Source organism: Rhinolophus sinicus, chromosome 17 (assembly GCF_057876585.1).
Source record: "Rhinolophus sinicus isolate RSI-liver-muscle chromosome 17, RSI-T2T, whole genome shotgun sequence".
Taxonomy (NCBI): domain Eukaryota; kingdom Metazoa; phylum Chordata; class Mammalia; order Chiroptera; family Rhinolophidae; genus Rhinolophus; species Rhinolophus sinicus.
Window position 1 is genome coordinate 23,811,314 of NC_142517.1, and position 23,656 is coordinate 23,834,969.

Below are 23,656 nucleotides of genomic sequence, written 5' to 3' on the forward strand. Positions count from 1 at the left end.
ATATATATGTGGATCCTTTTCCTAAAATGGTTTCAGATGCTTGGTCAGGATCATTTCCAAGTGAACTTCCAAATTTGTTTCTCGTTTTATGCTCGATTCTCCACAGATGCACAGTTGCTTTAACTGAGACAATTTACATTTGAAGTGGAGGTTGGCAGTGACATCTCCTTAAAGGAGTATCCTTGTATATGGACTTTGTTTACTTCGAGCTGGAGAAACAAAATGAAGGAACAGGATGGAGAAATTCTCAAAGCTCAACATCCCTAAAGACGAATTTGTAGAAATGTCTGTTAAGAGAAGACAAAGTCACAAGAGATTTAAGGTCAATAGCTTTGCTTTCTTTTTCTGCTTCTGGGACGCAGAAGACATGATTTAGCACAGCCAGGAACAGGGAACTAAAAGTAAGTAGTTCATCTTGCTCTTCTCAGAGAAAGTCTTCCTGTGGTGTAGGAGGAAGGATGAGATGAGGAGGGAAAGCCAAGAGGAGCATCCAAGATTGAGCTGAATGCTTAGCTGTGCAGAATTCTAGGAATATTTCTGTGCATGTTCGCAAATACATGAAAGGACACAAGAGGAAAGAACGAAGCTTAAAATGGAATGAAAGGCTTGGGATAAAAAATGAAACTTTGAATAAAAGTCTTCTATTATAGACAGCATAAAGTGCCTAAGAGAAGTTCAAGTTGGTTATAAATGGGGGTTATGTTTTCCTCTTAGGAGGGAAGGACAAAACTGAGTGAAGTTATAAATGGAGTTCATGATTCCACTAGCAATAGTTGTAAATGTGGAAAAGTATGTTTATGAATATGGAGGTTAGGTGGTGGAGAATGCAAGACAAATCGTGTTCTTACTGTTCAAGTAAGGTTACTGAGACATTGATGCCACCTGGTGGCCAACACCAACTTTAATTCTAGCTGCTTCCTGTTTTAGGGAGAGGGTACCAATACTTTTATTATTATTATTGTTGTTGTTATTATTATTATTTTTAAGAAGACGTGAAGAAATAAAATCACTGCCATTGCTTCCCCCATGACCTCTAGTTTGTACTGTCTTCCAAGGCTACTCTACTGGTAGGACCCTGTACTTTTCTTAGTAGGTACTTACCTCTTACGGAAGAGAGTAGGAAATCACTTCATAAGAATAACATTTTACACTTTTATGGACATAGCTTTTTTCCTGTTTGGAGGAAATAAAAGTCAGATAACTAAGGAGATTTTACTTTAAACGAGAAATACTAGGCATCAGGGCCGTAGCACTCCATTATTGATGCTGCCTTCTAATCTTACTTGTAACCAGCACCGTGATGGCCACCAGACATCTCCCTCCCACATTACACCAATTATAAATTTGTTTTTACAATCAGTGGTCACTTCATTAAACACGATGCTTGAAAGGTACACTTCCTGTGTTGTTCTCCACAGATAGCTGGGGAGGAAAAGTCTGATTCTTTCTACCAAGTCTCCCTGTTGTCAGTACATACAGTCTGTAGTTTCCAGACAGGCTGTTACCCCAGAAATTGGCAACAAGGTACAGACAAATGTCAGCCCTCGCTACTGAAGTGTAATGAAGTCACTGCTTAGAGCCGTCTAGCCTCTAGTCCAAAACCGAGATGGGTTTGTATGTGAACTTACTGATGATGGAACAACGGCTTCCCAATTTCAAGGAGGCAAGTACACCGTTAATGTAAGAAAAGACTAAATGCGTAGTAGAAGGCAGTGAAGAAAGATAATGACTGAAAAAGTATTAGTGTCTTGAGCAGAACTCCAGGTTCAATATAAATAGCATCACACCTTTCTATTTTTTCAGGGGAGCTGGAAAGAACAGCCTAAACCTCAGCCTGATGACATTTCTCATTAAAATATTCTAACTCGCTTTGTTCTGACTTTAGCCTCTGATAGAACAATTTCTAATGTGGATGGTTTCTAACATAGAACATTCTAACTCCTTGACAGTTCTTCATCAGTATAAGTTAATGCAATAGAATATTGGCTTATAAATTTAACCACAGATGTGTAAAGAGGGTAAGAAGCTTTAGAAGTATTTCAACTTCTTTCTTTTACAGATATGGATATTGAGGACCAGAGGTAGATGTGACTTTTAAAATCATGGATTACAAATTAATCTACGTTGAGGTAGTTTCCCCACACTAGATTATGTTAGAGTAAATGGAAATAATTAACAATCTTCCCACATTTGATTATTTCAGGTTCACTGGGGGGAAAATGTCATTTCTAAGCATGAAAATCTGATACTTTTCTCCCGTGAAAACACCACCAAAGGACAGCCAGTGAGTACAATTTGAGTAAGCAGAATTTTGCTCTGGGGTCAGAGAAATTTGAATTCAATCCAGATGTGTGGCATTAGGAAATTTGTATGATTTATCTAAACTTCACTTTTCTTATCATTAAAATGGGAATATTAATACTAATATTAATTATACCTAACCCACCTGTAAATAAACTATTTAATAAACACACAGTGGGTATCCAATAAACATTAGTTTTTACCAAAACATTATTTCTTTGTATCTTATATCCGAACTCCCTACAAATATAAGTCAGAGGCTACACTTCTCTCCTTATTTTGGGGTCCAGGTTTTGAACAGGACTAAATCATCTACTATAGCAATTCTCAAAATTTGGCTCCCAGAAAAGCAGCAGCACCAGCACCTGGGAGCTTGTGAGAAATGCAAATGTGCAGGATCCATCCCCAACCTCCTAAATCAGACACTCTGGGAATTGAGTTCAGAAATCAGTGTTTTAAAAAGCCCTCTAAGGGGCTCTGGTGCATACTAACGTCTGAAAGCCACTGGTTTACTAGATTCATGTAGAGTAGAGATGGAGGTGGGTAAAGATGGTAGGCTCGTATCAAGGAATCCCATTTCAAGCAACTTTTAATCCAAGAAGACTAGGCAGGCATAAAAAACCAGTTGTGAAGCAAAACATCAGTTACAAGCTGGGGAGGGGATGGCAAGGCCTTAAGTCAGGAGGCATTCCATCTCTAGGGCACCTCAACAGAGAATAGAAATAGGTGGGGAAGGAGAATTTATGGGCTTGGAGCACAGAAACTGCCCTATCCCAACTTCCCTGATATTTATTAATTCTATTAAAATCTAACTTACCTGAAACAGATTCCACACAGACCAGGTATTTCAGGCAAACAACAGATTTCATCAGACAAGATTTGTAGAGAGAGGCTTTTGTGATGTAAAAATCTAACTCTTAGTAATTTCTTTCTACATCCTTATGATTGCACCAATTATTCTTAGAAAGAGACTTTGAGCTTCTCAGCTCGGTACCAGGGGCAGAAATACCACAATTCAGCCTGGTTCAGCTCCTGAGTATTGGCTGAAAGATGCAGCAACTACGACAATCAGCAGTGGCTTAATACTTGAAAAATTCTTAAAGGGAGGCCATAAAATTACATACCGTGACTACATCCACGGGTAGGAGAACCAATCTCATTACTTTATAGTCATCAGACATTTGTTATATTGATATTCTGCTATTTGTCCACACGTACATATGCTCTGAATAAAGGGGAACAGATGTGCTGTTCTCCATTCTGCACAACATTGTGTGGTTAACCTAATGAAGTTCTGCTTAGGAACATAAAACCTGCAGTTTCCTGCATGCAGATGGAATTTAGCCCCAACTCCTTTACCCAAAGGCTGGAGTCCTGGTCATCCAGTTCTCTCTCCTACTGCTTTTCAACATAGTCTCTGGATCCAACCATTTGAGACTCTATACATTTCCCATGGTCCTCATCCCATTTGTATGTTTTATTTCTCTCTCTCTCTCTCTCTCTCTCTCTCTCTCTCTCTCTCTCTCTCTCTCTCTCTCTCTAAGATTTTTATTAAAAATCTAGCTAACATACAATATTATATTAGTTTCAGGGGCACACCATAGTTGCTCAACATTTATATACCTAAAGAAGGATCACCATGATAAGTCCAGCAACCATCTGACACTGTACCATGTTATCACAATATTATTGACTATATTCCCTGTGCTTCACTTTACATCCCCGTGACTATTTTGTAACTACTTTTTTTGTAAGAAGTATTTTGTAATTCTTAATCCCTTCCCCTTTTCCACCCAGCCCTTCTACTCCCCTCCCATATATCATCCTGATAAATTTAGTACCCAACTGACACCATACATAGCTTTACAATATTATTGACTATGTTCTTTCTGCTATACTCTACATCCCCATAACTACGGTGTAACAACCAATTTGTACTTCTTAATCCCTTCCCCTTTTTTCAGCCACACCCCAACCTCCCTCCCATCTGGCAGGCACCAAAATGTTCTCTGTATCTGAGTTTGTTTCTGTTTCTTTTTTGTTTGTTTATTTTGTTCTTTAGATTCATATGTAAGCAAAATCACATTGCATCTGTCTTTCTCTGTCTGACATTCCACTTAGTAAAATACCCTCCAGGTCCATCCATACCACCGCAGATGGCAAGAACACATTCCCTTCCATGGCCAAGCAATATTCCTTTGTTTATATGTACCACCTCCTCTTTATTCTTTCTTCTGTCAATGCCAGGCTGACACAGCCTATAAACAATGCTGCAATGAATATATGGATACACATGTCCCCTCAAAGTAGCATTTTAAGTATCTTCGGATAAATACCCTGGAGTGGCATTATTGGGTCCTTCTTTGTCTCTTGTTATAGTCTTTGTTTTAAAGCCTATTTTGTCTGATATAAGTATTGCTACCCCAGATTTTTTGTTTGTTTGTCTGTTCATTCCATTTTCATGAAATAACTTTTTCATCCTTTTAGTTTCTGTTTGTGTGTGTCTTTCAATCTGAAGTGAGTCTCTTGTAGGCAGCATATGTAAGGGTTTTGTTTTCTTATCTATTTATTCCCCTATGTCTTTTGAGTGGAGCATTTAATCCATTTTCATTGAAGGTAATTGTTGATAGATATGTAGCTATTGCCATTTTATTATTTGTAATTTTGATCTTTTATTTTTCTGTCTTAAAAAAGTCCCTCTAACATTCCTTATAATACTGGATTGGTGGTGAGGAACTCCTTTAGTTTTTTCTTGTCTGGGAAGCTCTTTAACTGTCCTTTGATTTTAAATGATAGATCTTGCTGTGTAGAATAGTCTTGGTTATAGGTCCTTGCTTTTCATCACCTTGAATATTTTGTGCCAATCCCTTCTGGCCTGCCAAGTTTCTGTTGAAAAATCAGCTGACAATCTTATGGAAGCTCCCTTATAAGTTACTAGTTGCCTTTCTCTTGCTGCTTTTAGGATTCTCTCTTTCTCTTTAATCTTTGCCATTTTAATTATAATGTGTCTTAGTGTGGGCCTCTTTGGTTTCATCTTGTATAGGAGCCTCTGCACTTCATGGGCTTGTATGTCTATTTCCTTTGCCAGGTTAGGAAAGTTTTCAGTTATTATTTCTTCAGGTATGTTCTCAATCCTTTGCTTTCTCTCTTCTTCTGTACCCCTATGATGTTTATGTTATGCCTGATGTTGTCCCCAGAGGTCCATTAAACTAGCCTCATTTTTTGAATTCTTTTTCCTTTTTTGCTGTTCCAATTGGGTGTTTTCTGTTACCTTGTCTTCCAAATCGCTGATTTGATCCTGTGCTTCATCTAGTCTGCTGGTTATTCCTTCTAGTGCATTCTTCATTTCAGTTATTGTATTCTTCACTTCTGACTGGTATGGTTTCTATATCCTTTTTTATGCTTGCTAGCTCTCTGTTGATGTTCCTTGAGCATCCTTATGACCATTGTTTTGAACTCTGTCTCTGGTAGATTTCTTGCCTCTATTTTGTTTAGTTCTTTTTCTGGCATTTTTAACCTATTCTTTCGTTTGGGACACATTTCCTTGTTTCCTCGTTTTAGTTGCCTCTCTGTGTTTGTTTCTACGTATTAGGTAGATCAACTATGTCTCTCAGTCTTGGCCAGGTGGCCTTATGTAGTAGGTGTCCTGTGGGGCCCTAGCACAGTCTCCCTGGTCACCTGCTCCTGGTGCTCCAGGAGTGTTCCTTGTGTCGATTGTGTGTGCCCTCCTGTTATAGTTGAGCCTTGATTGCTATTGGCAGGTCAGTGGTTGGGATTGACCCACAGGCTGACTGGATGTGGGATTTGGCCATGTTCTCAGCTTACAGCTGCTGTGCAGGGGGCTTACCCCACTGAGTGGGATTCACTACAGTGGACTCTGGTACCTGTTGAGACCGCCTTTTATGTGTGTCGCTTGTGGAGCTAATTGTTCAGTTCCCTGCTGTGGTCTGAAGCCAAGCTCCGAGTATGTTGGTTCTGGGGCCCCTTGCAAGGGACTCTGGTGTAGGACCACATCACAGTGACTGTGACTGGTTGGGACTACCTGGTATGAGCTACAAAGTGATCTACAATAGTTTGCTGCACGTGCTACAGTTGGAGGCACATGGGAGAGGCCACACTGTGAACTGAGAACAGCTGCTACCTGTATGGGTCTGGGTAACTCCACAAAAAGCCAAGACAACCTGAGGCCTGCTGCCGCCTGGCAGCTTCCTTAAGGTTCAGCCACTGATAAAGCCTCTTGCCGTATGTGGGTTGGTTGAGGCAGGGTCTCAGGGAATCACTAGAGTGGGAAGAGTTGTGGTCAGCAGGTTAATGTAGACTCTGGTTTGGTGCCAGTGCTGAGCCGAGAGCAACTCAGCAAATGTCTCAGAGCACACCTAGGCCAGTAGCTGACCACCTGGGGCCTGTGGACTCATAGTTCTCCTAAAAAGAGTGCAATGTTGGGCAGGGCTGTCTGCTGAGGAGAAAGTACCTCCAGGTGTTGGGGAAGTTGGGTGAGGCTGAGCCCCAGTGGAGCTCACTAGGCCAATCAGATTCAGATTTGGCTGTGGTGGGGGAGGGCTCAACACAGTAAAGATTACGCCCACCTTCAAAGTACACGGGAAAAGGATCCCACACAGGGAAAATGGCAACTGTCCTCCAGCCAGCCGATGTCCTGAAGCAACACACCTCAGCCTGTCCCCTGTATGTCTCTGACACTTCCCGAGTCACCATCCCTTCGCTGGAGCCCAAGTTGAGTGCCTCCGAGTGAGAGAGTCTGTGTGCCAGCTGTTTGAGAAGATGGATGGGTTCTCTACCACTTTTTCATCTCAACTGTATGGTCAGAATCTCCACTGTTTTTCACAGCCAGTATTGTGAGGGTTGCTCTTCCTCCGGTCTGGGGAGACTGGAGTGGGGCTGGGGTCCATTGCTTCACCGGGGACAACCTCCAGGGCCAAGGTATCCCTCCCTATTTTCAACCACCACAGGGAGGTTTGGGACCAGCTGGGTTCATGTCTCCACTCCTCCTATCAGTATTGATGTGTCTTCTTTATATCCTTCATTATAAAATTTCTGTTCATCCAGACTTCAGATGGTTCTCTAGGTTGATTGTTCTATAATTTAGTTGTAATTTTAGTGTGTTCATGGAGGGAAGCAGGCGCCATGTTAATCTACTGTGCTATCTTGGATCTCCCTATTTCTGTTCCTCTTTTCCACATGTTTTGTTTTGTGCTTCAATAAAGTCATATCCTTGATTCCCTTTTATTAATTCACTCATCCAACCAATAAATATCCATTATATGCATGATTAGTATCAAACACTAACAAGTTACTGAGGACTGAAGAAGTCTTATTTCTGCCCTCACTTTGGCTTACAGTCTAGTGGTAGGAGACAGATATCCCTAACAAGGTGTATATATATAAAAAAACGTGTATAAGCTCCTAGAGGACAGAAACTCTGTCCTATGTCACAACCATCACTCACAATCCTTAGTACACCCCTGCCTCCCACACAGCTAGAACTTAAATCAAAGTGACTTTGAATTGAACTAAAATCCTGTCTGAAATTGTCCTTCATTTGGGGGGAAGAGCAAAGAAAGTGGAATATCTCAGGATGAAGAGGTATATTTTGTGAGAAATTTTGGAATTACCTGAACTAAATATAAAAGGAATAGAAAGAGAATGAGAAAGCATTTGTGGGCTGACTCAGGAGAACCTCAAATAAGAGGTTCTCAGGCAGAAGCAGGAATTCCCAGAAAGCGTGGCAAAGAACAGTCTCTCTCCCTGGCATTTGACACAACCACTGCTTCCTCTTTACCATTCCCTTGAGGGAAACCTACTCCTGACTTCACCCTGCCTTACCCCATGACAAAAGATGTTTGACCTCCCAATTGCCTCTACCATTGCTGGAAACAGTCTCAGCACAAATGCAGCTTAATCTTTTGTGGCTTCATTGGCCACACTGTCTGTAACAAAATATATTTTATACAGTGGTTACTATTATGTTAGCGTTTCATACTTTCTATGATTATAAAAACTAAGATTCCCAGAGCTTAAAATTCAATCAAACAAAGCACATCCAATTGAGAAGGAAACACATTCTCTCCCACGTGCCCTTTATCGTGGGATCACATTTATTTTCCCTGTGAATCTTCAGATAAAAATAATTATTTCAGGGGATCTGCTGCAAGGATATGCTTATGGCTGCTAAACCTACTGATATACTGTACAAAGTAGTCCCAGGAATTGATGGTGCTGTTAATACGAGGGACTGTGCTAATGCAAATGATTTAGGTGACATGGAGTTTTGTGGATCTAATGGACGTGGACATTTTTATTTTGGCCAACAATTGGCAGAGCTGATTTTTATATATAATGTGGCAGGCTGGAGTTTGGAGATATGCTGTAACAATGGTTTACAGATTTCAGTGAAGGTACTGCTTTACCCTTCAAGTGCTGCCCTTGTAAACAAGCAGAGTAAGTGATGATTTATGAGTATTTAATGTGGTCGGAAAATGAGAGGACCCACCTCTGTGGGATTCACTTCTGCTAATAGCATATGCCTTAAATTATATTACTGGGGACTGAACTCTCGATTTGAATATCTCTGCTAAGAGGATATAGCCAGCTGGTCAGAATAAGTAATTTTAAGTACAATTTGTTACCAGCCATCTACAGTATCTGTTGAAGGAAAAATTCATCACTGAGATAATGTGGGGAATGAAAAATCAGACGTTAATTACATGCTTTCTATGTCCAAGCCACTTTACATTTGTCTTCCTTAGTTTGTACAAAACCTATGAACTGTACAGGACTGCAGAACTGGCTGCCACTTGCCTGTACAAAGCTTCAGGGAATACTGGAAAAGGCTCCCAGGAATCTGGAAAGACAAAGTCATAGGGCATGTGGCTTAGTGAGGGGAGTGCAGGCTGGCTTTTAGTGTGAACTACACTTTTTTGATGGTACACATTTTCATAACTGTGCATGATGCTCTAGAAATAGGTGTTATTATCTTAAGTGAGAAAAAGGAGGCTCAGTGGCTTCGCCTCAAGGGCAGAGAGCAAGCAAGTGGTATAGTCCGGATTTGAACCTGGGCCTACTAGATTTCAAACTTGTAATTCATTTCTTCATCTTTAAAATTAGAATAAAATGATATTTATCTTATAGAATTATGGGGAGGGGGTTAAAGAAGATGACTCATGTAAAGTATTTTACACTATACCTAGTGCACTATATTGTGTTATACTGTCCTACCTTCTATATGTATTTGAAGTGGCCAGGGTTAACAGCTGGTTCTGCAACCTTTCCTCTAGTTTGGGGGATACCTGAGGGTTGGATTCTCGGTCAGTCCTCCCTGCAAGATTAGCTCAAGGATTTGTCTAAGAGTTTCTCTGCACCATATCCAAGATAAGCGGGACCCTGTCCAAGGACTGTGTTCTAGACCGAGCACTTAGACTACCTTGTCATTGAGATGGATGATGAGTAACCTGAGGTGAGGAGCATTAGGCAGGTCATTTGCACCTGAATGAGGGAGAAGGGTCAGACACAACTCACTAGGTGTGGATGGTGAAGGAACCAGTCAGCTGTGGCTGTCCCTGTGTTGACATCCTCAATACACTGCTTCTCATCATGACCACACATGTGTCCCAAATACAAAATGGCTGGAATGTCAGAAACTGTGACTGAGAAAATGAGACGTCCACTGTGCCGTTGCTGTGCGTGCTTTGTTGTTTTTTGTCTTGTCTTAAAGTCAAATATACTTAGGGCTGAGGGCAGCCCAATTTGCCTTAAAAGTTTCGTTGTCATCTGAACCCAAGGCCGTAATTTCTAGTCATAATTTCTAGTAAAGCAGTGTAGGCATTGCATTAGATTACTGGTCAGGAGAAAGGAACAGAAGCGAATATCTTTGAGGAGAGGGCTAGTCCTCAGATAAACTAAGAAATGCTCTGGCTTTAAGAAAATGAATCCATGCAGGCTAGCGGCCCTTGGCGCCCTCAGCTTTGCCCAGCAGCTCCTGACAGAAGGCCATAGTTGTACATTGGCTGGGTCCCAATTGGCAGCTGGAGACTTTGTATTGTAGTGTTACAGATATAAAGCGATATTGATTATCTGCTTACTATGTGCCAGAAGTTGTTTTTGGAGCAATCTCTTATAATTATCAAAATCCCAAAGCCAAGTAAGTCATCTTTTTCCCATTTTATAGGTGAGGGAGGTGAAACTCAGCGGCAGTAAGTGAATTGCTCAGGGAGGGCAGAGGAAGGGGTGGAGTTAGTGCTGAAGCCTTGGCTGACTAACGCCCACGCACTTCCTCTTCCTTCTCTGTCACACTACTTCAGAAATATCAGTGATACTAATTTCTGCTAGTGGTGTGTTTTATACATGGGTATAGATCACATTTATTGAGGGCTTGCTATGTGCTAGGCATTGTGCTTTTAAAAATATGGTCTCGTTTCATGCTCAGGACATACCTGGGAGGTAGACCCCACCATCATCTTTCACAAATGAGGATACTGACCCAGAGAGGTTAATGAACCTGCCCAAGATCACACAACATGAAGTCACACAGCTAGATAGTGGTGAAGCCATATATCCCAAAGCATCTAGAATGCTTGCTACAATTGCAGTGTGAATTCCTCTAGGGCAGGAACCACATTTCAATATGTGCACATAGGACATTTAAGGTACTGGGCGCTGAACAAAGGTTGTTAAATGGATTATGAGAGAACATGGCTTTCCATTGCTTTCCCAGGGAGATACAGTCTGAAAATTGGACTGGACAACTGTTTGTAACAGAAAAAGACTGGAAACAAACCAAATGCCCATCAGGATGCAATGAGTAAACTAGATATACCCAAATAGTGGATTACTATGCAGGCTTTAAAAAATTAGAAATATTTCTCTGTATTTCAATGGAGCTATTGCCCAGATGTATTATTAATTGAAAAGAAAATATTTTAAAGAAATTTGTACAAGAGTATGTGGATAGTATGCTACCTTTTGTGCAATAAAAGGGGGCATATATATGATTTAAGCAAAATGTAATAAATATGTTACCTATAAGGGAGAGAGAAATGGATACGGGCAGAGATGGAAACTAGACTTTTAAAAACTTGACTATACCTTGCTTTATGGTTTTGATTTTGAAATCATTCTCATGTTTCACATCAGAAATTAAATCAAAACCAACCCCTATAAATAATAATTACAAAAACTGAAACAAGTGAACCAAACTGTATATCAAGTAGGAAACGACATGAGGAAGATTCATTTCAAGTGGCTTTAAACCATAGTGTTTTGACTATACATTCTAAGGGTAAAAAAGAAAACCAGAAAGAAATTTTAAAATGAATTCAGTAGGTTTGTTATTATTGGAAATACTGTTATAGTTATTTTGAAGCTATTATATACATATAATATATATTATATATACATTATATATGTAGGAGAGAGAGGAGAGAGAGAGAGACGGAGAGCAAATAATGAATTATGTTAATGTTTTCATGAGCCAAAGTATTTGCAGAAGGAAATAGACATATGAATATAAAACCAAGGAATTTAAGTAAAAATACTGGAATCTTTGATTTGAATCAGTGAAATATCAGCATGAAGTTAGGAGTGATGTTTGCTTTTCTAAAGAGTACATATTTTCTCCACTAAAAAAACCTAGAAGTAATGAACACCTGGAAATGATGGACACTCCTAGTATCCAGATCGTGGTTTATAAAAATATATTTCTCATTAAAAGGAACTAAGACTCCTTGGAAAACTGTTGATTCCAGGTCTGGAGCAGGAAATGTACAAGATGAATTTTGAGCATACTATTGCACCTGAAAGCAAAGCAACTATCAAAGACAACTAACTAACTGACCGGTGTCATAAGAACACAGCAGCAAACTTGAAGGAGCTGTCATTTCGCCAGTGTTGGGAAAACTCAAGTAACAAAAAAGAAAAATAAGTACTATGAATTGAGCATGTTAAACAAAATATTTATAAGGCAATGAATTTAAAAGCAATGATATTAAAAAATAAAAACGCAGTGGTCACTTTTGGAGTTTGCTAGAATATCAGCTCATTGATCTGAAAACAGATAAGTAACGAAAAAGACTCAAGCATTTATCCTGCCTTTCCTGTAAGGACCTCATTTTAAGGCAACCAAATAGCAGCCGGTGAAGAAATGTCCTTAGTAAAGGAAGGAGAAATTATAGGGTTTAAAAAGAAAATCTCATTTTGAAATTGCTGATGAAGTAATAGATTTAAGCACTGATAATTAATGACTGCGCTAACCATTTGGTGAAAAGTTGTTGTGTGCCGGGGGTGGGGTTAGAGTAGATGGATGAGACTGACAACACCTGACCCAGTAATTAACTGGAGCATTGCTGAAAGTGTGCCATGCAGATGTTATGTTCTTTGTGATGTGATGGAATGAGAAGTATGTAGCACCAAGGGGGAAAGAGTTACTGAATCACTACGTATGAACTTACAGGAAATGAGGGAGATAATTGACACCATGAGAATAGAGGCAGCCAAATCCAGAATGTGAGCAACTACAGATGACAAATGACCCCGTTTCTTCAAATAAATGGCAGAGAAAGGAGTGTCAGAGATCGAAAAAAACTTAAGAGACATATGAATGAAAGGCAATATTTTGTTCTTGTTTGTTGCCTGATTCAAACAAACCAATTATAAAAATACATTTTTTAGATAGAGGAAATTGAACACAGTCTGTATGTTAGATACTAATGAATTATTTATGAATCTTGTCAGATAAAATAATAGTGCTGTAGTTATACTAACAAACAAGCATGGCCTATGAGAAATACATACAGAAGCATCTGTAGGTAAAATGATGTGCTACCTGGGATTTAAAATTCTCTAAAAAAATAAAATTTTATATAGGCACAGGGAAAGATATAACAAGAATAGCAAGAAGAGAATGGCTGTAAGTTTGGTGGGAGGGTTATGAATTCATTGAATCTCATCTACACAGTGTATGAAACTCTAAAATAGGTTGCTGCCTTTGGGTCATTGATACGCATGTGACTTTCTACAATGTTACTATAAACTGAAGAAATAAGAGATGCTCCCACGAGAATTGTGTTTTTGCTATGTTGTGTGTGTGTGCGAATGTTAACATGTCTTTGACTGCACATCTGCAATCTTCGTTAGCAAAGTTGTATAGCACTCTTTTCCTATTCTGTTCTCGCATAGTCATTCATTTGACAAGGAAATTTGAGTACCTGCTGTGTGCTCTTTAGGACCCTAGATAGAGAAGTGCATTGGAGAGACAAGGTCCTCACTTTCATAGACATTAAACCAATGAATAAACAACACTATTTAAAATAAAGGATCGCCAGAAGGGTAAGTAGGGAGGGGTGAGCAGTGTTAGGATAGTCAGAGAAGACAGTCTTGGGAAACTAAATTTGAATGCAGTGCAGAGCCAAGTGACTAGATGGGGAGAGAGATAGTTCCTGGCAGAGAGCGCAGCAAGTGCAAAGACTCTGGGAAAAAATCTAGCCTAAGATATCCAAGGGGCTGTGGGGGTGGGGGTGGGAAGGGGAAGAAAGCCAGTGTGCTGGAAGCAAACTGAGCAGGGAGGTTAATCGTACTATATGAGGTTAGGGAGAAAGTAAAGGCCATGTGGTAGGGGAATCATGCATCTGGGTTTGCTAGTGTGGTGTCAGTTTGTGCCAGCCGCCCTGCTGTGATGACTAAAAGGGTCCCTTTCACCTCAAAAGGGTCCCAGAGTGGAGTCCAAGGGATATGGTCATTCTACTTAGACTTTGGATTCTATTCCTAGTGCAATGGGAAGCCCTGGGGTGACTTTTCAACTAGCGAAATACGAGATTAACCTTTTGAAAGAGCATTGCAAGTGTCTACGCAAATTATCAAATGGTTTTTTCCTGTGTATAATACTAATACAGATAACAGGTACCCTTAATTTATTGGGCCAACGTTGGTGATTTCCCAGTTTCTACCCCAATTATGTTCACATGACCATATCATCACACAAGTCACCAGATAAACGTGGACTAGATGCCAGTACACATCCATTTACTATTTGCTATCTGAAAGACAGTGGAAAAGCATAAATATATAATATTTTGTAAACTTCCTCTACTAAATGTTTCTTCTCATCCCCTTATATCTATAGAATTAAATCAATAGCCCATTCATCTTCAAGTAACATATCAAGTGTAATTTTTAGGTAGTATGATAGCGCAGTGCTAGTAGAATTAGATTCGGAGAAAGAGACCCTACGTGCTAGCTGTTTGGAATAATTTGTCTAAACCTGTTAGGTCTCAGTTTTCTCAACTATACAAAATGGAGTGGAGAGTTTCTTTTCATGTCTGCCACTTTCACCACAGGCCTGTCAATAATGACTTGAAGATAAGAGACAAAATAATGAGAGGGGGAGAAAGTGAAAGTAAGGAGTGGGAGAGAAGGAGGAGGATGGGGAGGGAAGAAGAGAGACACAAGGAGAAGATAGGAGAGGAGACGGAGGGAGAAGAGAAGAGACGAAGAGGAGAGTTGGGAAAAGGATTTTGGGTTGAGGCTAAGGAGATGATTCAGTCAGGGTTTTTAGCAACAGAAATTAATTTGGTTTATTTAGGCAGGAATATAGTTTATCCCCAAGTGGGCTTGGAGGGCTTTGCCAGGAATCGAGGTCAACTGTTCACTGCCCGACATCAAGCCAAGCAAAACTGGTCTTATGTAAACAGTGATGCCACCATTTCTAGACACGGCCCCTGAGGCTTGTACCACTGACACTCATGTGGGATACTGACAGGAGGTCTTGCCACCCCAGCCTGATGAGTACATTTTTGCATCATTGTTCCCAAATCAACATTCTCCCAAGATAGCATCTAGTTGGCATAGGCCTGTGCCCTGGCTTCAAGGGACACTGGGGAAGCAATTTTTCAAGTTCTTTTATTGGGGGAGGTCCCTGACTCCCACAGATACTCATAAGGAGAGTTTCCTACACATAAGAAGGAGATTAAATGTTAGGCATAGGTCAAAATAATGACCCATGTTCACTATAAGAAGAATAGATTGTATGTAGTGATACGTTAGCTTTGTGTTAAAAACATGTGTTACTATAAAAATAGTTACATAATAATTCAGAATTAGATGAATAAAGTAACATGCTTCTCAGTTGTGGTATTTTCAAGGGATCATTAGTCTGTCGTTGGGGAGAGAGGCCAGAAGCCAGGAAGCCCCTTTCTTCTTCTCCACAGGGAGACTGAAGAGGTCTAAGAAGAACTCTTCAGCCAAAGGCAGTTTTCAAAAAAGCAAGGGCCTGGTCTCAAGTTAGGAGGTGAAAGTGCCTTGGACCTCTGAGGCAGGCTAAACTTTCACTGTAAGTTTCTTGTCCTCAGAGAGAAACAGGAAGCACACTTCCTTATCAGCCAAAGCAGAATGAGTCCTTGCAGCCAGCCCCACCCCTGACCAAATATGTGTGTGAAGCTTATTTGTGCTCTAATTGAATCATTTACTGCAACACAGCTGGGAGACCCAAGTCTCACTTCCTTGATATTCGACAGTTGGCAGTTCATTATTGTCAAGCCGAAAGGTGACTTATAGAGGGAAAAACAACCATGACAACAGCATAATCTAACAAGGAACAAATCCAGAGCAACTATCTGACATTTTGGCATGGCAATTTAGTCATTGTAATCCTGCTGCTCAAAATAATTTGTCTGGACCCAACACTCAATTTCTTTTAAGGTAATTTATAAGCATGGAAACCACACAGATCCCTGAGGTCAGGGAGTCACAGAAAGACCACATCCTTTGTTTTCATTTCTCAGCTCCAAGTATCTTAAGCTGCTTATTGTTCCTGGTTCCAAGATGTACAAATCATCCCGAGCGGCTGGGTTGTGTAAGAATGTTTCAACTGGCATGATGCCGGCTCCATCAATACAAATGACTTAACTATTTTCTGATTAACCAGATGACCATCGCATGTGGCTCTCATGAAACCATGTCCATCCCTGAACGGGCAGAGAAAGACTTCCAAACATGCTGTGTTTGAGAATCACCTGATGATTGAGTTTTGCAGGAGTTGGTCCTCTCATGTTGATACCTGGGAGTAACTTCATGAAAGGGAGTATCTGAATATCTGTGGACCAGTAAGTGCTTTATCTTTGCACCTGCATTCACTTCCTCTCCAACAATAGATTGGGCAGCACCCTCGGATTAGCTGTTTCCTGCCTGCAGCACAGATGTTCTCATGCAGACACGAATGTGGGACTCTTTCCTGCTACCTCTGGACATGCACATGTATAATGGATGTGAGTCAGGCCTGTTTGTCCATTCTTTTCTAGAAGTGAATCATATTTGTAAAAGATCTCTTAAAGACTCACCAAAAGTCCAGTATTTACGGAATTGATGTCAAATGCCAACAGTTTAATGAAGGTGTAACGTGCATGGTATGGTTTATTCCTGGGTTAGATTTGGTTTGTTTTCCCCATGATGAGCTGAAACAATTAAAAATTCTCTTTGGAACTTGGACATGAATCTTTAAAGGAAATGAGAAACAAGTCATTTATATAGAAAGAGTTCAGATTTGAATTGTCTGGATTGAATTTGTGAATTGAAAGTTTGAAATTTTGGGATAAGTTTTCAACTAAAAACTCTTCCATATGTGAGGTGCCAGGCTAAATTTAAGGACAGAAGAAAACTTTGATCTTTTATTTCCTTTTCTGTCTTTTTGTTGCTGTTGTTAGGTTTGTTTCTTGACTGGGAATTTCAAAAAATTGCGACTTATTTGGAAATGTCTACTTTGAGAAGTCCAGGGAAGTCTTGTATTGGCTAAAAGTGAAAATGGTTAAGCTGAAAAAGTTGAGCGCTCTTAGTTTACCCTCAGAGCTTGCTGAGTGCGTGGATAAATCAGTGACATTAGAATTACTACTATTTTATTCTGGGCAATTGTAGTATGTGACATATGGAAGCAAAAAAGGAAGACAGGAAAGAGAGGTAGAGATAGAAATAGATGATGGGTAGATAGATAGATAGATAGATAGATAGATAGATAGATAGATAGATAGATAGGAGAAGGAGGAGGAGGAGGAGGAGGAAGAGCTTGCAGATGTTCAAAAATTGCAACTTGTGAGATATTCTGTTTCAGAGATGTCCTTATCTTTGGAAGGCCAAGTGGAACCAATGGAAAGTGCCTAAACAGAAGGAAGAATTTATTGTCCACCTTGGACCAAGACAAACCTTAAGGGAGAAAGATTTTCAATTTGATCTCTGTTTTATTTCTCTTTTCTCCAACACAGCTCAGATGATTAGGTGAGGTCCAGAGAATTTACTTCTTGGGAGGAACAATGGGAGTTAAGGAGGGTTTGGAGCAGTCTCTGCTAGAGTCTAGGTCTTCTGCTCAAGGGACACTTGAGTTTCCCATCTATTGAAGGTAGGAGGGCAGGAATAAATATACGCCTGAAATTCAAATTAGTAAAATTACGTATGTTTGCCTGGAGTATTTAATATACTGAAAACAAAGAGCACAAGTATGCCAATGGAAAACCAACGGTTTGGGTTTCTGGCCTCAGCCTTGTCTTAACAGTCAATTTGCATAATCTTATTCCTTATGTGCACCTACTCTATCTTCCAGGAAATCATGTAGCGACTATTACCAGCACAGGCAGGATTCTTGAGCCAATGGAGAAACACTAAAAAGCTTTCTTACCTAGTGATGTATAGATACAAATATGTATCTAGAATGAAAGCAAACAGTCAAAATAAGGCATGTACTCCTGAGTACATGACACAGACATTGAAAGCTGGAAAAAAAAAAAAAAGCTGCAATCAGTAAGTCAGAGCCACAGACACTTAGGGGGAGAGGTCCAATCCTTTTTATTCAGTAGCAAATAAAGACAGCTAAAGGATTTGCTTTGCATCACACATGAAAGCAAATGCTTCTCTACTGGGATGTGTGTTGCTCACTGATTTCTGTTTGAAACTCTTGTGAATTCCAAGAACATCTGGCATCCCTTTAGTGTCAGAATGCATGGGGTAGATGAGAGGGTTCCAAATGAAGGGCCTGTGTGTGTTCCTTCACTCATCCAATTTTAAAGAAGCAACCACTTTAAAATCAGAAGATTTCACTTAAAAATCTGAATTTCATCTTCCCTTGACAAATTGGAAGATAGAAGAATGATGCATTTACATATTTCCATGTGACAACAATGTCTTGAGCTGAGAAGCAGCTTCCGCAGTAGGCAGAACATAAGGTTTTTAGGACAGCACAAATTTGATCACTCCCTTTGTCCCCAATACTGAGGCTGAGGAACAATAGCCAGGCATCACACCAGCAGTCAGTTTTTGTTTTTGTTTTTTTCTTTTCCCTTCCGCTTTAGAAATATTCCTCTACTGCTCCTGTCTCTATCAATCATGGGGTAACAAATGCCATGCCCTGCCAGCATCACCACGTATTTCAAGAAAAATGAAACGCGTGTATCTTCAGGGAAATACAAAATAGTTCGACATGTTAAATAGGCAAACCCTCCCCTTGTTCACTCATATTTCTGTCTAGTCCCTGTAGGCATTTGAGTGTTTTCAAGCCTGAGGCACGGTTTGTCATAAGTTGTATTTTATCCTACACACCCACAGGTCCTAGGAATTACTACAATCAGATGGGTTGTCACGGTAGAATGTCATGGTGTCGAATGTCACTGTAGGCAGAGGAAAGCCATACCCAGTACTTAAGGACTTTGAATGGGTTTTGAGTTTCTTCATGCTGTTCTTAGTCACTCTTATCCTAAATTACAGAAATGTATATTACCTTTTAATGGACTTGAAATATATGAGGCCAAATAACACAGGCACCAAACAGTGAAATTCTCAATTTATGCATAGGAAGTAAATTTACGTTGCCCTAACTCAACAACTGTGGATTGGTACCCTTAGCATTTGCACCAGGCTCTAGATTGAAAGAGTAAAAAAATGGAATGAGGATACAGGATTTTTCTTTTCCACATTTAACAAAGGTTTAGGTTTATTTTTCTGGTGAGGGTCAATTTAGTCAAAACAGCTTTCTCCTTCTACAGCTTCTGGGAAACCTCCCAAAGGTATGAGATGGTATGCAATTCCCATTGTTATGCAGTTTTTTTCTGTAAGAGTTATTTCCTTATCCTATGCCATTGTCTAAAAGCTTTAAACACTTTTTGTCCATGTTGAAATGATGACAGTATATTAGCTATAGTTTCACAGCCTGAAATGCAAATAATTCCTAGCTCATCTTCTCCATTCATGTGTAACAGAAAAGAGATTTTCATGTCAGGTTTATGTTGGTTCCACCCACCAGACAGTTAGACGTGGGATGAACAAAGGAGCCATCTAGAAGTAGAATGATAAAAGTTCATGAAAGACATGAGATTGCTTTCTTAAAAATTGTGATAAGTTAACATATGAGTCATGAATAAGCAATGCATTTATGTGCAAGAGAGAGAATATGCGGCTAGCAGGCATATCCATTATGCGAAGGAGGATTCCTGTGGATATGAGGCTGGACTTATACTGTTCTTATAGGCACACTTTATTTAGTGCTGTCTCCAACAGCGCCATCTGTATTATTGCTGTTTATCTCAAAAACACACATACTGGCATGGACCTCTGTTGCTGCAGTGAATTGTGCATGCAATGTATCATTTGTCTCCTGGCCATCAGCCAGACCAGTAGAATGACGGCTTTCTGCTTCCCCCGTAATGAGTATACAGGGCTCTTTTCCTCCAACCTCCTTCGTTACTTGCCTATGATCTCCTTTTCTTTCCATTTTTCTTGTTTTGAGAATACTTTTGAGGCCTAATGCAGATAAAGCCAGGGATGATAATGCTAGAGATGCTACAAAAATACTGAGAGCGCTTCATTCACCATGTTCAAATGCAAGTCTGTATAAAGGCCAGCAACTTTGGGGATGTGGTCAGTCAGGAAGTTGGGGGCAGGAGAGCCAAGGAAGGCTGTGCAGTCTGTGTGGAGACAGCCCTGCTTTGCTCACCCAGCTCCCTGAAGTGGGGTATTTCCCCTGGGAGAAGGGAGCCTTTTTCCTTTGCACAAAGTTGCTGGTGTTACCGGGCCATTCCCTGGGAGGGGCTGCATATGCCCAGAAAGGTCACTTTTTCAGAGGTAGCTCTTATTTCTAATTTGCACAGACATGTCCTTTAGGCTATTGGTGGTCTTTAATTGGTGAAAGTCTTTTAAGATCCTAGAGCACACTGCCTTGGAGAACGTGGCTAACCCTGGCATGAAAGTGCATACCTGGGGAAAAAAAAGAGTTCTGAAAAATGGTATTGCTTCAGGAAATGTTAGAAAACCTAGTGACTTGGAAACAGAATGCTTGCACCTGGTCTTCACAGGGGTTGGGCTCTAATGAGGACACACAGCCCGGACTCATTGAAGGATTCCACTTCTCCATCTTCCTATTTCCCCTAATCCAGCAACACTTCACCTCATGAAACAGGGTATCTCTGTAATTGCATGAGTGCTTGAATGACTCTGAATGACATTTTGAAGGATAAAAAAATTATAGGTTGGATCCTGTGAATTAAGCAGCTGCTGCGACTAAGAGATACTCTTAAAACGTGAAGTCTGCTTTTTATGATGAAGTCATTCCACAATATATTTTCTGGTAAATGGGAAAAGAAAATGAGAAAATGCTCCCCTGTTCCTACCACCAATCGAACTTTTGGTTTTCAAGAGTGTCAGTAAAAGTCCCAAGGTTCAGAACAAAAGTTCACTTCTGCCTCAGAAAGTGTGTGTCTAAGTGTCTGTGATCCAGCTCTAATATTAATATCTTCAGGGGCTGGAAATACTTGTGCAAGTCAACTTTATCTGTGTTGTGCTTGAGAAACTAGAATCAGGGCGGAAGGGATGACAGAGAGTCAGGGAGGCAAGCAGGCCCGGGCTTTCTGGGGACACTTGCCCAGCTCTGTCATCCCTGCCAATACTAGTGAGGGCTGTTTGTCCTTCCTGTGTGCTTCCTCGAGTACAAAAATTCGGCTAAAAATCAAGAGAAATTTTCTTCCGAATTGTACAAGTGCTTCTTTGAGAGCCGTTATAATAGCTAAAGCAGTCCAAGTCCTAAGATGGGTTTGGAGCACAAAAGAGCTTCTCTGGAACAGTGTGTTCAGAAATGTGTTCTTAGTTATAAAACTGACCACCTGCATCTTCTATGCTGTCCTGGGGGAGCTGAGTAGGGAGTGGAGGATTGGAGGAACGATGACCGGGGAGAAAGGGACAGATCTCTGTCCTCCATAGCCTGAAGGAAAGAGGAACAAAAAGATCTATATAAATACACAAGTGTGTGTGTGTGTGTGTGTGTGTGTGTGTGTGTGTATGGATGAGGGTAGGAGTTTTAAGGTGTATAGTTGAAAGGATAGCTGGCTGTAAAGAATATTTTGATGTCAAATGGGGAAATTGGAATATTAGTGAATATGAGAGAGTTGTGACATTTAAGTGTGATAATAGTATTTTGAACATGTAGGAATAGTCTCTTTTTTAAAAAAATATACTAGTTCTTTTTTTAGCTTAGGGGTTCATAGAGGTAGAATTTCATATTTGTAATATATTTAAATATGCCTGAACATAAAAATAGTAATCAAAACACGTTAAGAATGATTAAAATAAGTGTTAATCATTAAAATATAGATAACTCTAACATAATTAAATTTTACAGCAACATGTCTATATGTAAACCAGAATTGTTAAACATTTTAGTAAAATGTATTATGAACAGAAGCAATTATAATAAGAAATAGCCAGCTGGTAAAGGAGTTAGTAGAATAGCAGATCTTAAATTACAAAGGTTGGTGTGTATCTTTCTTTTCAACCTCTACTCTTCCAAAGCAGTACTCAAAATGGCAAACGTCGGTGAATGAATGGATGAAGCCCAGCTGGCCTTGCTCCAGCTCACAGCCTGTTTATCCTGCAACCACATCTGATAGGACCTCTCAGACATCCTTTCCCATCTTCTTTCACTATATTGGTTGTCAGTCAAGTTTCAAAGCTCTTTACCTGTGGAAGCAAAATCTGTGATGCCGCTGAGCCCAGTGGAGTTGTGTCCTTGTGGTGTTGGTGAGTAGAAATGGATGTCTGGATTCTAGGGGTAGAAATATTGATAGGAAAGGCTCTTCTCTGTTTGTGCTTCTTGTACGCCTCTGGAAAGAATATGTCATGCATTAACAATACTGCTTGTTAATAATAATTGCACTAAGCCTGCAAATTTTAATTAAATCCAGCATTTAATGTGTTTCACCTGAAGAAAAATAAACAGGAAGATGGCAGTAAGCTGACTAAAGCCCTTCAGCCATGCTGCAAATAGTTTAATCTCGCTTTGTATTCACTCATTTCTTCATTCATTCATTCCACAAATATTCACTTCCACTCGGTAGCGTTCAAGACCAATATTAGATTTTGGACAAAAATGAAAAGTGATAACAGACATGGCCATTGCTTTCATGGAAATTAATGTCTGTTAAGTGATTCTGCTGCCAAAATGCAAGATATAATTTGTCATGCTTATTTCTGACCCTTACCTCACCCCCATATTTTTGGTTAGCTTGAACCTTGTATTTTGCAAAATTTGGAAATGTATCTATTGATGTTAATTCTTTTTTCCACCCCCAGTTTCTGGCTGGTGGTCAGAGTGCAGGAGCCAAAGTATCACAAGATGGGTTGCTGCTGTTGTGTTTCTGGGCCCTGCCGGAAGTGCAGGTTCTGGGAGCAGCCCAAAGAAGCCCGTCTTTTGTAAACCTTCCAAATCTGGCTTTACAAAAGAAAATGGTTTATTTGGAAGTTGTGGTGACCAAGGGACTAATTCTTCTATCTAAGACGAGCCAAAAGCTTTTAGATCCTGCATTTAAAAAATATATCTGTACAGAGAGGATTCATTTCAAGATCCGACTTTTCTTTGCCATTATTATTTCATTTTCAGAGGTATGAACTTTCCTGAATTGTATACCCTTACAAGCAAAGGCATGTTGCATTACAAAAATCAGGACTTTACATATACTTAATACATCCTATGTTCAATATTCAGGCCTCATTCGTGATCAGCATTCTCCATGGTCCCTCTTTGTAAAGTTCAGTCACATAGGATGCCGCCAGGCTGCCCAGGTGGTTGAATTCTCAAGGACCTGCCTCACAGTTGTTGCTATAGTTGCTTGATGTAATATGAAGCCCCTTCCATTTTTCATAGGCCCAGTATATACATGGCCCTCAGTGGATGCTGAGGGTCTTCCCCTGTGCTAAGGTCTCATGCGTGTCCTTGAAGACGTGCAGTTTCCTAATGTTGTTCACAGTTCTGTGATCACATATTATACACATATATGATACCTGTACGTCCATACAATGAAATGGGATACAGCGATGAAAATGATGC

At 40.1% G+C, this 23,656-nt stretch overlaps 1 long non-coding RNA gene across 1 annotated transcript in view; it reads left to right on the forward strand.

The window, feature by feature from the left end:
• Nucleotides 1-22,072: 22,072 nt before the first annotated feature.
• LOC148754746 (uncharacterized) overlaps nt 22,073-23,656 on the forward strand; it is a 328,146-nt gene continuing 326,562 nt past the window's right edge. The window contains exon 1 of the long non-coding RNA XR_016019852.1: nt 22,073-22,350. This is a non-coding gene — a long non-coding RNA (uncharacterized LOC148754746). The remainder of the gene's footprint in view (nt 22,351-23,656) is intronic.